At 36.3% G+C, this 16,656-nt stretch overlaps 2 protein-coding genes across 2 annotated transcripts in view; one reads left to right on the top strand and one right to left on the bottom strand.

The window, feature by feature from the left end:
- LOC122350510 (xenotropic and polytropic retrovirus receptor 1 homolog) overlaps positions 1-846 on the bottom strand; it is a 49,235-nt gene extending 48,389 nt beyond the window's left edge. The window contains 1 exon segment of the mRNA XM_043247047.1: positions 807-846. The gene's annotated coding sequence lies outside the window, so the exon portion shown is untranslated.
- Positions 1-16,656, top strand: part of xpr1a (xenotropic and polytropic retrovirus receptor 1a) — a 181,081-nt gene that overhangs the window by 109,156 nt on the left and 55,269 nt on the right.

Raw genomic sequence — 16,656 nt, 5'->3', positions numbered from 1 at the left:
TTCTAAAAATTTTATTCAGAAGAAAGAAAGATGTTACTGCAGAAATAAGGAATTTTGCTCCTACACTCAGCAAATTACATTGCCATATACATAAAGTGGGTAAGACAAACGAATTACCATCAAATGACCTTCCTGGCTTAATCCTAAAAAAAGAATAACTTTAGGTAAGGTTTTTACGTAATGTAACTTTTATAATTCTATTATATTAAAAAAATTACATACATAGATTTTATATACATATACATGTGATCTTTGTCACTAAGCGTGTAGGCAGGTGTTTGGATTGCTCCAGGTGGACTGACTATTTGAGTGTCCAATAAGCAAGAATAAAATCATTATGAACTTCAGAGAAATATAAAAAAGGAAAATGCTAATAAATACATTTTAAACATAAAAATGTCTGGATGTAAAAACTACAACAGATTCATTGAAAAATATCAAAAGAACCACGAGAAAAAAAGATAAATAATATATATATGTATATTGATTGATGAATAATTAGTAGATTATCATATTTTAATAGAAAAAAAAATCGCGAAAAAAATCAATCAATAACTAAATAAAAAGCATTTAGTAATTGTTTTCCAGACACATTATTGTTTCTACTTATGTCTGCTACGTTTATATGTATATATAAATAATAACAAACAATATTTCAAAGCTTGCACTAATACTCGCACTATAACTTATTCAAATCAAATAACCTGCCTAAGTTTTCCTCTTACTGCTCTCCAAGTTGCTTTACAATCTCTGGGATGCAAATCTACGAACTACATGTACCAAGGGAAAAAAAGTATAACCCTTACCTCGTATTGAATATATTGTTTTCTCCATTCTGGAGCATATGGGCAGGTTCGCTAAATCCTCATGCCGGGCGGAGCAGAAACTACAGACGACTCATAACAGTATCCTCGAGTCAAGCAGCTGTCTTTTGGGGCTTTTGTTATTTCTGTCACTGAGTTATAGGTGAGCTCGCGTTGTCTGTTCGTCCGGCGTTCGTATGTCCATTATTTCGGTCCTGCATATTATCCTGCTCAAAGTGAAACAGAGATACTAGCAACCTCCTTCACTTTCAGAGATGGCAGCACCACGACAGCGTTAGCAGCCCAGCACGGGCGTCTTCCGAGTATTTCCGGATTTCAAGGTCTTCGTGAAGTAAGCTGTTGTCTGCTATCAGCGCGCTGGAGCGAAAGACGACAGCGTCACAGCGCGTTACGAGGTGCTTTAGGAAATAGCTATCTGCGACATCGTGTCATGCTTTTCTCTATCGTTTACGTCAGAATATAGATTTGTTTATAATGCACATCTTTATTGATTTGTTCATTAGTGCAAGTAAAATACCCGACGTCAATAAAAAGCGTAATATTGCGTATATGATATATTTATTATACCATTTATTATTATTTCCGTTATTTTTACGGTGTCGTCAGATTGGCCCGAATGATTTTTACAGTAAGTCAGAAGGAAAATAGTGTTGTTGTCGAAAACGCCGAAAAGTAAGGCGATTTTCTTTCACAAGTTCTCAGCTGCTAATATTAATAGTTGTTTATGGCATAATATGTCAATATAATATGCAAAATTAAATGGGATAATGGTTTATTTTCTGTGCTTTTTAAGTTCAGTTGTATTCATGCTTGTTATCAACATGCTACAATCAAAAGAGAATGACTTATTAATCAAAAATATTGATTAATTAATAATATATATATATATATATATATATATATATATATATATATATATACATATAATATTAATTACAACATTAAGTTTATTGTAATAAATTCATTCTCTTTGATTATAGCATGTGCATATATAAGAGTTTTATAGTTCATCAATATTTAAATTGCGAGTTATTGTGACTTCAGAAGTTATGAGAGTAATATATGACCCTCATTCACATTAATGGGGATTGCTGTGGAGCTCTGTTCATGCATCAGTTCCTGGGAACTCATTATCTCGAAGACTGTTCCTGATCACCAATACCTTCCAGCTCAGTCAAGAAGGTTACTAGCGCTTGTTCTTTCTGAGGAAATAAGAAGAATCAGTTGAAAAACCAATATCTGGTGAATTTATCGCTGTGCATAATAGAGAAAGATCCTGGTCAAACTGTGTCACAGTCTGAAGGGGAGCTGCTCATTGCTGAGCCAAGAAGGTACTGCAGCGGTGGTAACCGTCAGCGCATTTAGTCTCCACTTCTCCATCCATTGAGACATCCACGTTGTTTGCGCCGAGCACGCAGTATCTCTGCGACTCTTCCTCACTTCGCCCACAAATGTTTTCTCCTGCCATTCGGCAGCTTATCAGATTTCTCGACTAGAATAGGGCAGACGGAGAAACAGCTTTTTCACTGTGAGCTGCCTCACTACTGAATTTCCTACTTCACTGATGTTCGTCCTCACTACCTCATTAAAATAAAAATATAAATGCACGTTAACACCATTGCACCACTGTATATAGCCCGTAAATGCATGTTGTTATCCACTGCGTTATTTCCTTGTAAAATTGTCTGTTATTAGTCCGTATATTCCAAGTTCTTCTTTCATACATAATCTATTCGTACTGCTTCATATTATAATCACTGTAATTTCTCTTCATTACTTAATTTTATACATATTTATCTTTGCAATTTATATTTTACATTTTGCAAGCCTATATCCGCACTTGCCGTTATTGCATCTTCTTGTTAGACTTTAACGAGCCTTCGTTGCCTACTTGCATATGTACGACAATAGTTACCCAATCTGGCTCCACGTGTGTGTGTGTGTGTGTGTGTGTGTGCGTGTAATCATATAATCAGATTAATTATTTAAGAGAATACAAATTAAATAAAGTAAACTATCCATCAAGATCTGAGCCTTCTCTCTAGTTTCATTTAGAATTCACTACTACATTGCTACCGATATTGTTGCCGACTAAGCGCCATAGTATATTCGACATGCCGTTAAGAGGCTCGCATTCGCCTATCGCCGTTATATTTCAGAACACCAGGCAGCTCATAGTCAAGAACACAGGAAGCATAAAATAAAATATTTTGGACTACTAATACTACACACTCCAAGCCAAAATGTTCAAGGAAATAGCAAGAAACAAAATCGCTTCAATCGTTCATACCTAATAAAGCAACGCAGGCGAAAGGAAAGAAAGAGCAACAGCACATCGTTGAACAGGAAAATGAAGTGACGCCGTATCGGTCGGCATTACACTGAAAATGCGATTGCTCTGTCATCTGCGACAATATAGCCTCGCACTCGTAATAACTCCTTCGTTTAGTGTTAACATAGTCGTCAAATCAAAAGGTTTGTTGCGTCGGTATCATGAATTTGTATGTCTTCTTCTCTGTTTACTTAAAATTAATTTGTGTTTTGAATGATGAACACATTATCATAGTAATATAGAGCATTATAGTCAACATATACTTAGCTATACATTCTACATTACACTCAAGATGCATATTGACTCATCGTTTCAAAAAACTTTTAAAATTAAATTTTAAAATTAAACAGAGAAGAGACACAAATGCAATTCACATGATATCAAGCAACAAACCTTTGCCTGACGACATAATTTAACACTAAACGGGGAGTTAATTTACAGTGATATTGTCCACAGATGGCAACAAACTACATTTTCCAGTGCCAATCACACATGCTGGTCCCACTTCATTTTTTCCTGTTCACAGTGTGCGTTGCTCTTTTTCTTGCTCTCTTCTTGCACTGCTTTTGGCCAGGAGTGCCTGAGTGATTAAACTTGATTTTGTTTTCTTATATTTCTTTGAACATTTTGGCTTGGAGTGTAGTAGAGTAGTAGTCTCAAAATATTTTATTTATACTTCTGTATGTCTAGAAGCTACAAGAGCTACTTGGTAAATTTCTAAAATATACAACATTAAGCAGGAATGCAGGCCTCTTAAGCAGCACAGCACCAGGTCTCTATGGCCTTGAGTCAGCAAGCAAATATACTGCATAATGTAAGTGTTAGGGGATTCTAAATAAACTAGAGAGAAGCTCAGATGGACTGCTTATTGGATCAAGTTTACTTCCTTATTTAGTTTGCAGCATATTTAAATAATTAATCCTGATTATACTTGATTACACACACACACACACACACACACACACATACACACACATTAGATTAGATTAGATTCAATTTATTGTCATTATACATGGCAAGTACAAGGTAATGAAATGCTTAGGCTAACCCAGGAGCACAAGGCAAGTGCAGATATAGGTACAAATATAAAGTTATAAATTATGTGATAAATATGTACAAATTTAAATTACAGATGAGAAGGGGGAATTTATATGATTATGTAAACAATTTTACAGATCACATGTACAGAAAGAAAGAGCAGGATATACAGGATATGAAGCAGATACCTTATAAGAGTATGTATATGGATATACATACATTTACAGAAGATATATACAGTGATGTAAATAAATGCTAATGGTGCATTTTGCATTTTTGTTTTAATGGGGGTGGGTGGGGTAGACATCAGTGGGGGGAATTCAGCAGTGAGACAGCCTCTGTGAAAAGCTGTTCTCAGCCCACTTGTTCCAGTCCGGGGAATTGAACTCGCCTGCCAGATGGGCAGGAGGGAAAAGGAAGCTCAGGCAGGGTGAGGAGTCTCGCAGAATACTGGCGTGGCCTGAACAAACAGCATTTCCTTCCTGGATGTCCTCAATGATGGAAGTGAGTCTGTGTGATGCACTGGGCAGTTTCACCACCACTGCAGTGCCTTACGCTCAGCACAGAGCAGCTCCCATACCAGACTGCATACAGTTTGTTAGATGCTCTATTGAAGCAGCTTATAGAAGTCTTTACCAGGATGGCTGAGGACAGCTGGTCCCTTTCTTAAGTTTCCCCAGAAAGAATAAACGCTGGTGAGCCTCTTGACCAGGCTGAGGTGCAGATCCAGGACAGATCTTTCAGAGATGGGCCCTAGGAATGATGCATGAGACAGGCCCTCCACAGTAATCCTACTAATGTGATGACTGGGTGTGCCTTCCTCACCTCCCGAAGTCCATAAATGAGCCCTACCTTGTGAAAGTATGATATAAATATATATATACATGTTACATAATTGAAGAGAATGAATTTATTAATAAATACATTATTAATTAATAATATATATATATATATATATATATATATATATATATATATATATATATATATATTATATATTATTAATAATAATATTTTGATTAATAAATTCATTCCCTTCTTGATTGTAAAGTATGTTTGATGACAAAAAGCATGGGCCACAACTGAACTTAAAAAAGTACAAGAGATGTAAAATCATTATCCCATTTCCCAAATTTTGCATAAATATATTGACATTAAGCCATACACATTAATACACGCTGGAAACATGAAAGAAAATTCACATACTTTTTCAAAGGCCTGCACACTTGTTTCTTCTGACCTGTAAAAATCATTCCAGACTAACCTGATTGACACAAAATAATAGAGTAGTAATAAATGGTGTAATAAATTATATCATATACATACATTATTACTTTTATTAAATAAATTATTTTAAATTCAATGAAAACAAATTCAATAAAATGTACATTAATAAAACAAATCTGTATTTTTATTTAACATTAAGAGAAAAGCATGATACGATTAATGGTGGATAGCTAGTTTGTGGCACTCATGGCGCGCTGTGACGCACGTACGTCTCACCCAGCGCGCTGATGGCGGACAACAACTATCACAGACGCCCAGAGTCCGCGAGAGAGAAAGTCACTCCCAGAGACGCCCGTGCTGGGCCGTAGCGCGCCATGCGAGGCACCCGTTCCGAAAAGTAGAAGGAGGTTACTCAGTATCTTCTGCTCTACTTGAACGGGGTAACATGCGGGACTGGAAATAGTGGACTGTGACAGACCGACGGGATTTAGACAATGCAGGCGGCCTCTGTAAACGAAAGTGACAGAAATAATAAAAGCCCTAAAAAGAAGATGCCCGACCTGGATATACGGCTATAGTCCGTTCAGGACTTCGTCCCGCCAGCATGAAGTCGCAGGAGCACCTGTCTGCCCAGGCACATTCTTGGGGAATGAGAAAGCACATATCTACATGAGGTAAGAGATTTATGCTTTTTTTTTCCTTGGTGCATGTAGTCTGGGAAGTTGCAACCCTAGAGATTGTGAAGCAACTTGGCAGCAGTAAGAGGAAAATTTAGGTGGTTATTTGATTTGAAGAGGTTATAATATGATATTAAAAGCTTGAAATATTGTTTGTTACATTTATATATATATAAAATGTAGTAGATATATGTGAGGTAAACAATAATGTGTCTAAAAATAATTATAAAATGCTTTATTTAGTTATTGATTGATTTTTTGCGATTTTTCTATTAAAACATGATAACTAATAGCATTCATCATCAACATACATATATATTATTTGTCTTCTTTCTGTGTCTCTTTATACTTTCTAAATGAATCATTACAGCCTTTACATCCAGACATTTTATGTTAAATGTATTTATTAGTATTTTCCTTTTGTATTTCAGTTCATAATGATTTATTCTGTTTATTGACACTCTAGTCAGTCCACTCATAAAACCAAACACCTGCCTACACGCTTGTGACAAAAGATCATATGTATATGTATATAAAATTTATGTATGTATACCTTTTTAATATAATAGAATTCATAAAGTTACATTACGTAAAAACTCACTCTAAAGTTATTCTTTGGGATTGTCAGAAGGCCATCACGTGGAATTATTTGCTCACCCAATTTATGTCTATGTGTAATTAACGGCTGAGTGTAGAGTAAATATTTCTGTAATATCTTTTTGAATAAAATTCTTAGAATGAGGCTTGCAGCATTTAATATTTACAATAGTCTTGGATTTACGAGCACAAATAACGCTATGAAAGATATTTCAACAGGTAAGGGGTAATAAAATGCACTTAATTTTCTTCATTCACAAAGCCGAAACAGCTGCAGTCCATGGCTTTCAGGCTTTCAAATTCACTTTATTTTTAAGGAATTATGAACAAAAGAGCCTCTGAGAGATCTGCCATATCCAATACCAAATATACATGCCCTACTACACGCCTCTGGGCTAAATAGAGAAAGAATCTACTGAAATAAAATATAATTAGGAAAAACTCTCCAATTCAAAATTGCTTCATTATTATTTTTATTATTATTACTTATAGAGCGCTATGTAATTACTTTTTCTTATTCTGTTTTTATTGACTCCCTAAATATGGATGAAAATGCTGAAGGGCTGGGTCAACTTTGTTGAATAAATAACACTTCTATGCATGATTTTAATCTGATGCTGGCTTATTTATTGTTTCTGTGCGTAAATTATTGACTGCAATTCTTTATACAAACGGTCGGTATCGGTTAAAGATGTGGGATGGTCAGATTTGCATATCCGGGCCTTGCAAAGGAGAGAAACTTTGTCTGGAGCGCCAAACTAAAAATCAGACGCAGAACTCAGACAAAATGATGAATTGTAGGCAAAAATATAAATAATACGCATTTTCCCAGAAACGCTCTATAAGGAATCATTCTAGCATTTTTTTTGCTGTTTTGTTTTCAATAGTTTGGCAGATTGATCAATATTGATCATTTAAGAAATGGATGCATCTGTTGCAGATATTCGCAGGTGCTTTAGTGAATACAAGCTCTCTATGTCTGCGACCCAGACACCCTAGTCGCCTTTGGTGGATTGTGTCAAACCTCAGCACAGAAGGCATGTACACCCAGGCGTAAATGAACTGCAGAGATTCCGGCTTGATCTGGCCAGACGAGAGCAAAAGGACTCAAGGAAAATTTTCTTATCTATACGATCAACTCCCATTTGATACTACCAGGGAAATGTATGGATATGCGAAGCTGTATTTAGCAATGTTTACATGATAGAGAGTATATGATTAGTACATTCTTCTAAGGCCAGTACAGCCTTAATAATGAACTGTCTTATTCTAGCCCTTACAAGTGCATGATTGCATGGAGGCTCTGATTTTGCAAAGATGAAGACGAACATCTTTTCAACTGGTGTCTGATATAATATGATCCACTGGCAGCCTGGTCTTGCTGGAGGCATCCAGAAAGGGAATCTATTATTGTTTGTCACTGAAGTCCTCTAAGAAAGAAGTTGAGCTCAGTGGATTACTTAGATGGACTCTGGCCCTCCTCACCTATTACTTTGCTGTCAGCTGAGGCCGTAGGAAAGTCAATGGAAGTGCCCCACAGGCCTCACTAATAAAACTAGAGTCCATAACTGATTTTCTCGGAACATTATAAAGAAAAGAAGTGGAAAAGCTTCCTCTGCCTGCCTCTTTAAAATTGAATCATGTGTGTTGTTCAATACTTACGTAATGTCTTCAAAAGAATGTCCTTGAAATAATTGTGACTTATTGAGTGATCTATGTATGCTAAGTAGAGCATACAGGTAATAGAAGGGCAAGGAAAGTTGATGTGATACAATTTAGTCTCCCAGCTGCTGATAAAACTGACAAACTGATTGAGTGATAAATTGAATGAGTCTCACACTCCGGCCTGCATCGAAGTGAGCTGTATCTTGAGTTTCTGGCGCTGATTGAAAGGGAAAACGAACGTGAAGAAGTTGGTGGTGTGGTATCAAACTAATACTCTGGAAATACTCAGAGAACATCACATGGCTACAATTAAAACAATCATGTGCAGGCCTAGCATTCAGAGAGTTGAAATGACTTATCAGGAGATCTATCTCATGTCAGTACTGGATTATTGTAATGTGCTAATTAATTTCTGCTTAATTATAGAGTACAAATACAACTCTATTAGAGAAAAATGACTGGTGGAGGGATGGTGAAGTATATTCAACATGCCCACTTGTGTGAATGCTAAGGTGTTGTGGGTATCTCTGTGTATCCAAATATGCATTTAAAGGGTTCTAAAAGTAGCAGCTGGTTGCTGGGAGGTTGCTACTTCTGAGTGGTTTCTCTCATGGTTGCGGCAGTTCTGTGGCAGTTTCTCAGGCGCTGCAAATAGATCTGGAGATGTCTCTATGTGGCTGATGCCTGTTCTAGGCAGCCGTAATCCCAACTAGGCCGCTTGGGATCCTTTTAGAGATGGAGGATAAGATCACATCTTAAACTGGGCAAGAGTGAATTTGTAAACTATATATATCACAGAGGATATTTTTGCTTTATACACTGCCCTTAAATAAGGATATACTACAGTCTTATTTTTACAATAATATATTTCAGTAAATAAATATTTTTCATGATAAATTATTTCTGCTTTAAAGGTTATTCTAATATGTGAACATTTTTATACGTCTGAAATTCTATGCACTATTGTCACAGTGCCAGTTATCGCACCCAAGTGTCTGCTGAAGACAAACTATCTGCAGTTAATTAAGAATTAGAAACGAAAGTATATTAAAATCAACTGTGTATAAATGATTTCATTTTCAAAAAGTATGTTTTAAAAAAAATATTTAATAAATCACTAAAGCACAATGTGGCCATGATAGTTCTAGTGATATTTGGCTCATAAAAGATAAATATGTTTGTCTTGAGCGTGCATACAGTATATTTCAAAGCATGGCAGGTCCACACTGGCTGACGTATGACTTACATTGACTCTACAGACCCAGTTCACATGGCATGCATCTGGACACACACTCACACACAAACACTTATACACACAGACTTGCCTCCTCTCCCACTGGGATGACATCTGCTGTCAGGGCTCACGGACGAAAGATCTGCCCAAACTCACTTAGACTCATGCACACATTTCTGGAGGATTTGGTGATGTATAGAACAAATGTGATCTCTGGTTATAGTCTTGTGTATAATTTGAAGACTAGAGAGTACATTCTAGCCTTTGTGTTAATATCACTACTGCTATGGCAATGCCGCCATCTTGATGATTCTCTTATTTCGATTGGTTGGAGCACACTGGCTGTGGCTTTGACCTTATGAGGGGACGGTTATAGTGGAAAAGTAAGTGGTGTCTGGCAGCATCTGCACAGCCCCATGTTAATTGGCTTGTGGTTGACGTTTCCTGGAACGGGCGGACGTCTGGCTAGTGCAAATGTTCTTGATTGTGACTTGTCTTTTGTCATATCTAGATATGGATTTCAATCTATAAGAGAGCATTGACTGTGCACTTCCCTGCACTGACAGCAGCCTATGTAGTAAACTGTCAGATAATGTTTCATCCCCTGTGCTAAATGTTTACACTCCAACAGATTTCATTTTATAAAGAAGTGAGTCTGTAAACTCTCCACTGTAGAAGTGTGTTTTAATAAAAATGCTTTATAGATATATAAAAATGCTGAATTAACTTTTTTATTTTTCGTTTTACAATTTACCTGACAAAATTTGTCTATATGTATAATGTATTATTTTAATTTACATGTAAATTTATAATTATGAATATTACTATAATAATTACAGAGCGGGTAGAAATGGATTGAATTGTCCTTAAAATTGCAGTTGCACTTTTAAAGCAAGCGTTCTGAAATGAGCAAACATTTTTTAAAGCATACCTGCTCAACCTTTTTAAGATGCTTTTCACTTTTTATTATGACAGTATCTTCAATGCCACCCTGAAAATCTGTTTTTGTTTTGAATGTGAAACTGCAATTAATTACCAGATTAACCTTGCTTGCATGAATCAAAAGCATTGAAAATGACTAAAACAGCCCAATAGTTATGTGTTTTACAGCCAGAAGTATCTGGGAAACAGACTTTGCATAATCGTCTGTAGTGTTTTTCTTCATTATCTGCAAGGTTAATGGCATGTAGAAATATGTAATCATATTCCCAAGGGCGAAAGTTACCATTTCACTCAGAGTTTAATATTCATGTTTAAAGAAACAGCAATACCCATATAACATGCTATGCGATCAGTGTTTGAAGTAACCTCAATTAGCCTACATATCCAGCCAGAATTCAACTCTCTTTGCCACTGACAAGTTGCCTTAATAGAATATGTAAGACTTCTGTACATCATTGCACTATTGACCTGCACCATAAGATTGTGATCTCATCATTGCCGTATCTATTTTTTCTGGCGCAGGCTTTCAAGGAGATGCTTTATGCGGGCCCAGGACCAGGCCCCATCCATAGAAAGGTAAGGAAACTCCCTTCTAAACATGCAACCGACCAAACCCTTTTTCCATTCTGTACTCGTTTCCACCACCCTAGAATGAACTCCTACTATAAATAGAAGAAATTTCAGCACTGCCGCATCTCTTTGCAAGACAGTGGGGCAGCTCGGCATAGCTATAGTTAATACAGGACGTCAGATGTCCGCCGGGGCGTGAGGTTGACGGGAGTGCGATGGGAAAATGAGTTTATCTGAGGCACTGTCGCAAAGAAGTAAACAGAGTTCTTTGGTTTCAAGTCATTGAGTCTCAAAGTAACAGAAGCATTGATGTCATACTAATTTAAATGGAGTCTGTTACCTCTGATTTCCTATTTGGTGGATGTTTCTAGGTAAACATTTGGTTAGAGACATTAGTGATGAAGTTTTATGTCTTCTTTCATGTAGGCGTTATATTACGTGACAAAGTATGACCCAACATGCTTTGCTGTGACATGAAATGATATGATGCCAGCATGAATTATTGTTTAAAGTGTCCTCTGAGACAGTCAGCTGGATCACGAATGATTGGATGTAAGTTTTGCCAGGAACAAGACTGAGCAAGCCATTCATAACAGTGCCAGACACCTGAAGAAGAGTCCACACAGTTTGGCATCCGTCTTTTGGAGAACTAACAGCAAACAGCCCTCAGGAGTGTGTGTGTGTGTGTGTGTGTGTGTGTGTGTGTGTGTGTGTGTGTGTGTGTGTGTGTGTGTGTGTGTGTGTGTGTGTGCGTGTGTGTGTGCGCGTTTATAAGGGTCTGTCACACTAAAGAAGAGATGTTCTTTCCAGTCAGTGCTTCTGTATGTCTCTGTCAGACTTTGTGTGTGTGTCTGGCAGGCCACTTTGACCTTGTTTTTGGAATTCAGGGTTTCGTTGAGGTGGGAAATGAAAGCAAGTTGGCATATCTGTTCGTCAGGATAACAGATTTATTGTGTTTAAAACGTTTTGGGTGGAAAACAGGAAAATGGCTGAGCTGCATTTTAACTGGGTTTTGCTGACTGGCATACAAATAATCCACAGGTTGCTTGTAACTGTGATTTACTCAATAAAACACCTGCATTGTAATTATTAGTGGTGATTTCTGTGGCAAGAACCTTATACTTACGGTTAGACATTTGAACTTAAATTTTGTGTTAAAATTCATCCTGGCAGATTTGCTCATACAGCTTATTGCAAAGAGTGTGCTATTACTTTTGTAAGCAATCAGACTTGTGTTTTTGTTTGCCAGGAAGAGGATGAAAAATGGGTGAATAATTAGATGTGCAATATATCTCTATCATATTGGTTATAGGCCAATAATACAGACTTTATTGGTTAGTGAAATGTGAATGCTTATTTAATAATTTTTTTATGTTTAAGTCATTGTTTGTTATCTTAAATTTAAAGTTAATGTTTGCACCCATTTTTATTATAACTGTTAAATGTAATCTTTATTAGATTTCAAAATAAATATATTATACTGTACATTGTAAAGTTGGAATGCATAAATACAACACTTTAGGAATTTTAATAGCAGTAATGTATCTGAAAATAATTACCGGCTTGTTGTACAAACCAGAATTTAGTCAGTGAATCTCTAGACAAAAACATTGTAGACATACACTTAAAGGAACACTCCGCATTTTTGAAATAAGCTCATTCTCCAACTACCCCAGAGTTAATAAGCTGAATATACGATACACGATAAAACTACAGAAGAGTAAAGTTTTAAATAGGAAAAATGTCAAAACTCTGTGGTCATTTTTGAATGCGATAATACCGGTCTAATTGGATTCAGTGATCTATGCTAAGCTATGCTAAAAAGTGCTATCGCCAGACCGGATATTGGCTGAATGGATTCAAATGGTAAAACTCATCTTTTTAGCTCTGGGGTTGGAGTTTTACTGTTTTTTGGAATCTACTTTGCCAATCTTTGGAGTGATTATATTGTGTATTGTGTATTCAACTTATTAACTCTGGGGAGTTGGAGAATGAGCCTAGTGTTCCTTTAAAGTAAATTACACATATAATTACTCAAGTAATACCTAGGATCTGAATACTCTGGAAGATCCATTGAAGAACAATTGTGATATCATGTAACTACTGGATTAAGCTAGTTTAAGTCTTAATGGTAATGTGGCCAGTATATGGTATTATAATCCCAATGCCAGTGTCTAAATCCAGCAGATAAGAATTAATCCATAAAGATCAATGGCTCTCTCGCTTTCCCAGCATTCAGTTGAAGCCCCACAGTGTCCAATATCAGTACAGCTGTGGTGCTGTGGTCTCTTCTTTCTTTCAAAACCGCTTTGATGTCCCTCTACAGGGAAAGTGGATGGATGGAAAATGAAAGAGAGGAAAATAGGAAGTAAAGGAATAGGCAGACTTATTGAAGCACCTGTCTCGTGGCTTTTATATTAAGTTTCTTGTCTATCAAAACTCGTAACATGATTTGTAAGGCTTAACGCAGTAGTTTTTCACATATAGGTTTGCAATGTCAGAATCTGTTGCGATCAAGTGATGATTTTATTAAATAAACCTCCCATGAAACACTAATTACCACAGCTAGATTTATGAGGAGCTATTTTTTCTTCTTCACAGTCTGCAGAGTATAAGAAGAGGGAGTTTTGATATTCTGTGAACACACTGGTGCCCCAGGAGGCAATTTATTGGGTTATTACGGCCCTCTTTCTCTCTCTCTTTCTCTCTGGCCTGATCTGATATAGTCATATTGAAAGCTCAATATTGAGAGGGGGCAGTTCAAAGTGTCAGCATTCCCTTTCAGTGTCAGGAACACAGATCAGCTCAGTATGCTAACGTGTTCAGCTACGAAATAAGCAATTGAGGTCCCTAATGGTTCTGAGGTGCGTGAGAGTTTTTGTAAATCCTTTGAAAGACAGAGGATGAAAGATCACTGTAAACTTGCCTTATGCAAGACCCTTTTTGTGACAAAGTTAGTGTACCAACACTTACCTAACCTATTTCAATGCATTTTAAAGGGAACCATGAAAAAGTAATCTCAGAATGTAAAGCAAGCTCAGTGATATACAAAAACTATACAAAAGCATTAATAAAAATGATTTGGCCTAATATAAAATGTTGAACACTGAGTTTATTTAAAAAAATTTTTGGCTTATTTGAGAAATGGTTCATTAGCTTAGCAGCATGCTAACATAATTAACTGCGAGCAGATTTGTGGCAAACAAAGCTCATTAGCATGTGTAAATATGAACTTGAGCCAGAGGGTTTGCCAGGACACAATTTTTTTGTAAGGGGAAAGAATGGTTCACCCATGGTTACCTAAAGGTCATCTGACTCCCACTATAATGTTATTCATAACGTTGTAGTCCTGCCTTTCAGCTTAGCTTGCCAGTTTAACACTCGTCAGTGTAGCTGTAATTGAGGTGAGTGCATTCAAATTGGCTTTGTGTGCACTTTCTAAGACTTTTATGGATTTGTAGTCTCATGCTGTATTTAACCTGCACTGTGGGCCTTTTGTCTGAGCCCAGAGGTTTAATTAAAGACGAGACAGCAGTGAAGGAAATATGAGCACTTGCTTTCTTTTTTAGCTTGCTTAATTTCTTGCTTGCTTGCTGCTTCTGGTTGGCCTAAGCAATTGAGATGTGGATGTAGATATAGATGCATCCTTATTGATCTTTATAGGAGGAATGTAATTTGACACAGCATGCATGAATCAGTGTTGCCACGTCCCCAGTTTCCCTGCACATTTGGGCTAGTTTAACTGTTGCCGCAGGTTGCTTTTCATGTCTTTAAGCAACCCAATTAATGTGATAATGTGTTAAAATAATGTTAAATGAAAAAATATTATTAAAAAAATTATTTTGACCCCCAGAATGCAATCTTTACCATGGAACCACAGGTCTATTTTGTTTTGAAAACCAGGCAACACTGAGCAGCATATGGAGGAAGGGAATATTGCATGTCCGAATCCAATGATTGTGCAACAGATGTGTCCTTTGTTGCCTATGATATACTATCCTATGCATTCAGTTTTGCCACATTCAAGGTAAAAAATAAAAATAACATATTAAACTTGAGGTCAGTTTGATGTCATTTCTAGTGAGAAGTTAGTAACAAAATCACCAAAGATCTCCGTTTTCTTGTAAATCATTAAACCTTTAAGCTGCCATTGGGGCTAGTTCACACTGAACACATTTTTCCATTGCACTGTGCTACTTTCCATTGTTTTTCTATGTAAACCACATAGATGGATAACTATGCAAACAATAACTACAGTAACAGACAAAAGTGAGTGCAATTTATTCTTGTGAAAGTTAGGAGCGTAGCAAGCAACAGTGTAGAAATATCTACAATGATACTTGATTATATTTTAATATGGAGTGTCATAGCCACATTGAAATTTATGGAAAATTGTGCTTATTTTGGTTAGGAACTGTACATCAGGCTGTATGAATAATGTGACATTACGTTTTTCTTTGGTTGTTTGTTTGTTATATATATATATATATATATATATATATATACATATATATATATATATATATATATATATATATATATATATAATGGCATACATTACAGCTTCTCATAATTAAATCACTTTTCACAGTCCAGTCAGTTCTAGAATCAAATAAATAAAATCAACAAAATGTGTATATTTCTCCTGAGTCTCTTTGTGCCCCAGTCTGAAATCTCTCTTTTTTTATGTTTCTGTCTTTGTATAGACAGATTCAGGACTCATTCCCATTGAATCCTCCAGCCTTTCAAGGTTTAATGATTCTCAATCAATACTGGCAAAAAGCAATTGTGCGCATCTTCTTGTACTCTATAGGTTAAGCTCCCGGTTGGCTGGCCGCTAGGGCACACCTCCAGTAATCCAGTAGAGCGAGAGATATGAGGTGAAGCGATCTTCCATGTTGGAATGAACGCAGGGACATAAGAAAGCATCTAGTATAGAGCCCTGTTCTCTATAAGACTAAAAACTAGGGAATTAGGTGACCTTGGGTCTTCTTTGTGTAGGTCACATATGCCTTGCAAAGATTTGTGAGACAACTGCATTTAAATTATTTTTCTACACTGTAAAAATGCTAGTTTTTTTTACAGAATAAAAACTTAAATGCTACTGCAAACTACTGCTACTGTTTTTATGTAGTTTCAAGAAAATTGCATTTTTTAGTATTTGAGATTCAAAAGCTTTAGTAAACTGGAAAATGTGCTATAGCAGCTAATGAATAGTATCCCACAAAATAACTTATTTTCGTGTTGCAAAATAAGGTGGAAATTGGAAATTGTGTTATATTTAACTTCAATTTTTTTTTACTGATTATGACAGAATGTATGTGCCAGTATTATTATATATATATATATATATATATATATATATATATATATATATATATATATATATATATATGTATATGTATGTGTGTGTGTGTGTGTGTGTGTGTGTTTGTTATTTTACACTCCCACAGCTCATTTAGAGCTGAGTAGGGCTCTTGTCATAGGGAGCTGTGAACAGCTTGTTGCCTGCTGAGAGAGCAGCTAGCGTAATTAGTGTTTGGTGCTCAT

This window comes from Puntigrus tetrazona, chromosome 8, assembly GCF_018831695.1.
Source record: "Puntigrus tetrazona isolate hp1 chromosome 8, ASM1883169v1, whole genome shotgun sequence".
Classification (NCBI taxonomy): Eukaryota; Metazoa; Chordata; class Actinopteri; order Cypriniformes; family Cyprinidae; genus Puntigrus; species Puntigrus tetrazona.
The sequence above is the reverse complement of the archived record's forward strand: the minus strand, read 5'-3'. Positions and strand labels throughout refer to the sequence as shown.